Below are 8068 nucleotides of genomic sequence, written 5' to 3'. Positions count from 1 at the left end.
GTCAGATTCTGTGTCTCCCTCTCTCTTTGCTCCTCCCCCAACTGTGCTTTGTCTTTTTCTCTCTCTCTCTCTCAAATAAATAAACATTATTTTTTTTTTAAAAAAAGGTGCTATTTGACCAAGATTTTTTGTCTGCCTATTATTGAGTTATGAGTGTTTCAAGTCAAATATTGACTTATGTTTTATAAATGTGTTATTAGATTCATACATGTTCAGAATTTTTGTATTTTCTTGGCGTATTTCCCTTTTATCATTATGAAAGTTACTTTTTATGATAGTATTACTTATTCAAACTCTATTTTGCCTGATAGCTTCAGCAGCGAGCTCATGCTCACACTCTCTGTCAAAAATAAATAAATTTAAAAAAATTTTTTAAAAGACCTTAAGTAAGTTACTTAGTTTTTCTGAATTTGTTTCTTCACTTTTAAGATGGAGGTGATAATATTTACAAGGTCGTTTTGACAGTTTTGACATTATACATAGTGATCAGCACAGTTTTTACTCAATAAACATATTCTCTTCCTAATTCCTTGGATGTGAGATCAGCCAATTACATGTCTGTTGGCCTTTGTATATGGTCATAATTCATTCTCAAATTTCTTAGATTGAAACAACTCTGATAGATCTTTGAAAACCAAGTCAACATATACTTGCCAACTTAGACCTACACCTCCAGGTATAGAATACAATTTGCTAACAACAACAATAGCAACATGTTTTTTGTGTTTTTTGTTTGTTTTTTTTTTCCTGACATAAGTGTCTCTCTCATTTTGGGCCACTGTTTGCTCACTCTGCTTAATATAGAGAGCATTGGTTTTCACCATAAAAAGGTGAAATATCAGATCCTTGGAGAAATAAAGATGTATGATACTGTTTTAATAAGTCATCACCCATAAACTGATCTCAAAATAATATAGGACATGGTGTTACCATTCTGAAGATAACACTTCTTCTGACACTTTGAAGCCAGGAAACATATCAGGATGAGATTCTTCCAGAAAGAGAGAGATGTAATAAGGCAACATTAAGCTCCAAGATGTGGAAGACATGTAAAGTTTGGCAATTATACTCCCTGTTAATAAATTCACCTAGAACAACTGCAGATATCATTGTGTAAGAGATCTAATCAGCTTGGATTTCCAGATTTAAGATAATAAGTTAAATAAACATATACTTCTTTTTATTATTTCTGTTATCAATCAATATCAAACTTATAGAAAAAAATTAAATATAATGCAAAGATCTTTTTTTTCCCCTGAATTATTAGGAAATAAGTTGCTGACTTGATGTCAATCACTTTCAAATAGTTAAGTGTGTATTTCCTACAAGTTAGGACACTCTCCCACATAATAACAATAGCATCATCCAAATCAGGAAACGAACGTGAGTAAAATACTACTTAATCCTGATGATCTCTTCAAGTTTGACCCATTATCCTGGCAAAGCCACTCATACCAAATGGATCCAGTTGAGAAAAATATTTTTACATTTAGTTGCCACATATTTATAATAGTTCCCAGTTTTACCTTGATTTTCATGCTCTGGATACTTTTCAAGATTACAGTATAGTTATTTTATAGAACAGAGCTCAACTTGAGTTTATCTGATACTTTATCAATATTGGATTCAGGTTCTACATCTTTAGCCATAGTATTAGAGAAACGGTGAGGTGTTTTTTCTTATTGTATTCTGTTTCTGCTTGTCCCATTACTAATGATGGTCATGCAAATATTTTTCCTTCGCAAATTCTCACTACAACATAATGCCAAAAATCTTATGGCACAAGGGCAGGAGAACAGACTTGAGACAATCTGAGACCGGAAGCTGGGAACCAGTTTTGTATGTAGTATCTGATTTTGCAGACCCAAGGAGTGAGGAGCAGTGAGTGGAGATGGAATAATCCTTGAAACTGTGAAAGAAGCTGAAATTATGCATAGTGAAGAGACATAGCAAAAGTGTTTACAAACATATGCAGAGCAGTAAGAGAAGGTATTACATTCATGAGACAAGAATAAGATGCTATAAAATAAGACATCTAGAGAACTGTGAATAGTCCTTAGAAATTACCAACATGATAGGAGAAAATTTTTAAACCATCTATTAAACAATGAGCTACAAAATATATTGAGGAAATCTCCCAGAAAGCAGAGCGTGGAACGGGGAAAACAAAGTGGACATAGAATAGATAAAAAACATTAGAGGAGCAACCCAAGATACCAAATCTCTGAGGAATAGGTGCTCTAGAAAGTAAGAATCCAAAAAAATTAAGGAGCAGATATCCCAGCTAAGTATTTAAGAACATTTATCACAATGGGACTTGAAATGCCAGATGGAAATGAGACAGCACAATAGGATGAAATTTACCCACATAAAAAGAACACAGTTGTGAAATTTCAGATGGGCAGAGACAAAGACAATTCTACAATCTTCTAGAGGAAAATAAAAAATCAAATTCAAATGAAGAATCAGGAATTCAAAAGCCTTGGGATTCCTCACTAGTAACAAAGGAATAAGACAACGGAACAATGTTTTTGCAATGCCAAAGAAAAATTAACCCCAACTTAGTATTTTACCTTCAAACTATCTACCACCTGCAAGGGTAGAATAAAAGATATTTTCTTAGTTCAGGTTCTCAAAAATTTACTTCCAGTGCACCATTGCTAACGTGGCTACTGGTCCCTACCTTAAGGGGGAGCAGACCAAGAAACAGAGATGGCAAGGGATTGGTAACAGGGACGAAATGATGAGCGTCTTCAAGATAATGATGGAGGGAGATCTCAAGGAAACAACCATGCCCCCCACATAGACATCACGGGTGCAGGATGATGCAGGAAACAAGTATCTCAGCTCCCTGCCCTCTGCAAAGGTGCTGCCTTTCCTGATGAAACTCTGGAGGATGAGCTCCATTACAGGTTAGTGAACCAAAACACAGAAGGGCATGACATTTAGGAAAGAGACAATCTGGGGGTGCCTGGATGGCTCAGCAGGTTAAGCGTCCAACCTGCCTTTGGTTGGCTCAGGTCATGATCTTGAGGTTGGTGGGTTTGAGCTCCGCCCCACCCCCACCTCCCACCCCCTTGTGAGGCTCTGTGCTGACAGCTCAGAGCCTGGAGCCTGCTCCGGATTCTGTGTCTCCGTCTCTTTCTGTCCCTTCCCTGCCCGCACTCTCTTTCTGTTTCAAAAATAAATAAGCATCTAAAAATTAAAAGAAAAAGAAAAAGAAAACAGGCAATCTGACTGCAGATTAGTAAATTCCGAGGAAAACAGCTCAGAGAAGTGACCCTACAAAAGTGTACAGCAGATCCAGAGTAAAACCAGCCAACAAGGACAGTGAGGTGTCCAGGCTCTCCTGGGGATCCTGGGATTCACCAAGAAGGAAAAGTCTGGGTAGATTAGCTGATATTGTGGACTTTTGGGGAAATTGTCCTGTGTAACTATTTAGAAGGTTGGAAGAATTATCATTAGGTACATAGAGAGCCTAGCAAATGAAAAGCAAACAAAGTAACAATTTTAATTTCAAGACAAATGAAAGAGAGAAAGAAAGAAAGAAAGAAAGAAAGAAAGAAAGAAAGAAAGAGAAAGAAAGAAAGAAAGAAAGAAAGAAAGAAAGAAAGAAAGAAAGAAAAAGAAAGAAAGCAAGCATAACAATTCACTGCAATGTTCAACTGTGAATGATATTTGCAAAGGCACAAAAAAAAACACTGAATATTCATTTAACGAAAAATTATGGTATAACTCTAGTAGATAATCAGGGGGCTGGCAGTGGAAGAGAGCTAACTCCTCATCTAACATAAGAGGAAATCAATATGAGACCTATCTGTGTATATGATCTAAAAATAGGCATATTTGTACATTTCAGGAGCAGGAAATAAAAGAGAGGAACTTGAAGTGAGGAATGAGGAAAAGAATTGCTCCTGACATCCAGGAGCTGGCAGGTGTGGTGTCTCTTAAACATAACTTCCCAGAACATCAACGTCAGACAAGGCATTGGTGCCCATGGTAGATCTAGCCGAAAAACAAAAACAAAACACAAAACCAAAACAAAACAAAAAAACCTTCCATAATCATGTCTGAACATAGAACATGAGGGTTGTTCAAGCCACAAACAACATGGACCAAATGTCCTCCCTCCTGGAGGATACGGGCGGCTGCTGTTTCTTCATCCATTACAGCCTTAACCTCACAGTAGGTGTTCCCTCTTCTAGATAAAATTTACTGAGACAGCCAATTATAGAATTGCCCCTGCCTGCAGTAGCAGCCCATCCAGAGCAAAGACCCAACTTCCTTAAATTTATCCTCAAATCACCTAACACAAGCTCAAACCCAGTAGGTTTTACAAATCCCCTTTTACAGAGACTGCTCACAATACCCCATGGCGTGTGGTGCAAGAAATAATAAGCCATCTCCTTCAACCATAGGGGTGCTCCTGGTGGTCTCGGGATGGAAGGGATTTATTTGTAGGAAGTATGGGGAGGAAAAGCCCTGGTTTTGTTAAAACTGTCTTAGTTACTTATGGACGTGTTAATGTATATATACGTATCATTTTGATAAAATGCAAAGTAATTTTAAGATTCACGTTTAAAAAGCTTGTTGTATATTACCTACCATGGTGGTTTTTGTCATTGTTGTCTTAAGAGGTGTCATCTTAAGGAACAAGTCCAAAACGTTGCGGTGGATGCCGAAGATGAATGCAACAATAACCATTCCCCTGGTCCATGAAAGGCAACAGTTTCCAACGCTGGGTGTGGTCCGCAGCGACCCGCCCGGGTTAGCTTGCAGAACTGAAACTAAATCCCTTTCCGTTGCTTTACTGTGCAGAAGACCAAATATTAAGGGGAAAGAAAACAATGAGTATAGTTACTCCACAAAATTTGGATCCCTGCTCAAAATAAGCTTGCACATATTTATTGATTAGTGATTCATGGAAACTAAAGTACCCACTTTAAAAGCCTAATTTAAACTGTGAGGCATTGGATGCACAAAAATGGATACGTTTAAAAAATATCTAATATGTGGCAATTTTGGTTGATCTCTAAACCCACCTCCTTTCTAAAAATCCATCTACTTCTGTGGCTAATCCTAATGGTTTCTTTTAATTACAGTCCTGAATATAATTAAAATAGCCAATAACTTTTTAGCGGCCTTTAAACCCTGTCTTAAATTACGAAGGGGAAATGGAGCCACCCATCAACACAATCACTATCCAAATAATCCCTTAAAACGCTTTGCAGCACAGAGGCCCATGAGTCAAATAGAAAGTCACAATTTAAGGGTCTGTCAGGATGTCATAAACAGACTTTGGGGGGGGAGGATCTCAAACATCAGTTTCAGTCATCCAGTTTTAATAACTTTCAACACATTGTCAATCCTGTTTTATTTTTACTCCCACACACCTCCCTACCTCCCCAGAATATTTAGAAGCAATTTCCAGATACCATATCATTTCATCTGTAATCACTTAAAAAAAAACCTGTAAAAAGATAACACTTTTTTAGCATAAATACGGTATCATTTCTTTGCACCTGAAATTACTGCCAATACACCCATAACATCCTCAAATATGAATGTTCAAATTTCCCCCAAATATCTCATAAATATTGTCTCATAAATGTTTATACAGTTTGCATTTTTCAATTGAGATTCAAACAATTCCACATATGGCATTTGGTTTATGTGTCTCAGAAGTCTCTTCAGGTCTAATCAGTTTCTCCTCCTTTTTCCTGCTTTCAATGTATTATTTGAAGAAACCAGGTTTTTGTCTTGAATTACCATATTCTGCATTTCTGGATTTTACTGTTAGAATCCACGTGGTGTTGTGTTTTTCTCCCCAATGTCTTCCCCCGACCCCTCCACACTCAAACCTGTCTTAAATGTTAAGATTTATCAATGGGTTCAGCCTTTATTAGCATGATTCATCCATTATAAAGATTACCATCCCCTTCTTACCTAATGGTTTGGGCAGCCACTCACGATCATTACCTACATCCATTATTGCATTAGGGGGAGCAAAATGGCTGTATCCTAATTCCATTTTTCTGCAATTATCAGGTAGAACGATTCTTATAACCAAGACTCTTTCTCTTAATAGTTCCCCTGAGTTTTCTGTGCTCACATAGAAAAGAGGATAAATGCTTGATTTTATCCATTTACTTACCAGTTTTCAAATAGAGTGTGATTCCTCACTTTCTCCAAAGGTTGTATAGGAAGCACTTTTTTAATGTTATTATAAACTCATATACATTTTATTTATTTATTTTAAATATTTATTTTGAGAGAGAGTGCGTGCACATGCAAGTGGGGGAGGGGTAGAGAGAGAATTGCAAGTGGGGGAGGGACAGAGAGAGAATCTCTGTGCTGACAGCACAAAGCCCCACGTGGGACTCAAAATCATGACCTGAGCCCAAGTCAATGCTTAAGCGACCGAGCCACCCACGCATCCCAACTCATGTACATTTTAACCTAAGTATTGTATTTTAAACTCCTGAGGTTGCATTGATTTACTATTTATTTTTATTGAAGTATAATGACATATAATATTATATTAGCTTCAGGTGTTCAGCATAAGGAATCAGTATTTGTATATGCTGCAAAATGTTCATCACAATATGCCTAGTTAACACCCGCTTCCATACATGGTTACATTTATTTTCCTATAGTGAGAAGTTTGAAGATGCTGTCCTTGTTTATGACGCCCAGATAAGTCCTGTATTTTGGCAGGGGAAACTGTTTCAACTTGGCTCCCGGCTACTCCTGACACAACACAGAATCTTTAGCACTGTCCCTTTTACCTGATATGGAGAGACATTCCCGGTTCATCTTGTCCATTTCATGTCCTAGACTTGGAATCAGCCATTCTCCGAGGTGCTCTGATTTCCCATGGACAGACAAATGATATTTAAAGATCATACCCGATGATCTACAGGGTGTTTATTGCTACAGATTGACCATTGTTTCCATGCTTTTGTTAGTGGACAGAGATAAGGAAAAGAAATCATGAAAATACATAATAAATTCTTACGGTTATTTCTAATTCATATTTAGGATTAACTGGTTTTTATTTCATTTCTTTGATCTTATAGTATGTTTCTTTTCTCTTACACTGAAAATCTTGGTTCCTAATGATATTAATATATTTACTTATTTGCTTTATTGTGTGTGTGTGTGTGTGTGTGTATGTGTGTGCATGCGCGTGTGTGCATGTGTCTGCTTCAGATTGCATTCAGGGTAATTTATTTCAGAAATATTCATAATTACATATTTAACTATGTTTAAAGATGTGACAAACCATAACTGAAGTATATGCATATTCAAAAAAAAATCTCATTTTATAGAGATTCCAGATAAGGAAAAGAAACCTTATTTCACAGAAAAGCCATCAAATAGAAATTTCATCATTTCTATGAAAAAAATATGAAGAGAAAAATCTTAAACTAGGTAAAGAAACAGATGTGCCTGTCCAGATCTCAAGCTGGATGACCAGGACTGGTGACCTTTTCCAGATGAAAGCGAGAAAGACCAGAAGGTTAGAATACTTCACAGTGGAGTTGTTTCTGTTTTGTTTTGTTTATTCCCCATTCTTGAGAAAGAAGACACATGAGGTGGTGATGGACTGCTCTCAGTGATGTCTGAAATTTTCTGAATTAGAAGTAGTAGAATGAGTTAGCTGAATAGCGAGAAGCGGAAAGGAGCTACCTGACATTGGGATTGAGGGATGACGCGATAGCTAGGACATGACAGTGTTAACGCAGAGCCAAGGGATGGTGGATGGAGACGTTCTGAAGCAAAAGAGGTCAAGGCAAATGAGAATCTGGGTTTGGGTGGATCATCTGCGTTTGTCTCTAAGGTGGGACATGATTAACCTAGGAGCACCTTGAGAAGATATAGGAATACATTATTAGAATTTCTACTTATAGCAGTCAACATCCGGTAAACATTTTTTTTTCTAGTGCATGTGTTATACTGCACATTAGAGCGCATGGTACTCTTTGTGAAGGGACTGATTCACATGAACAAGTAGCCAAATTAAAGACTAGAATGAATTAGATTCTCAGCATCTTCTTTGTGGTGG

The sequence above is a fragment of the Panthera pardus genome, unplaced genomic scaffold (genome assembly GCF_024362965.1).
Source record: "Panthera pardus isolate Hobbes unplaced genomic scaffold, ASM2436296v1 HiC_scaffold_10, whole genome shotgun sequence".
Taxonomy (NCBI): Eukaryota; Metazoa; Chordata; class Mammalia; order Carnivora; family Felidae; genus Panthera; species Panthera pardus.
Note: the sequence above shows the minus strand (reverse complement) of the source record.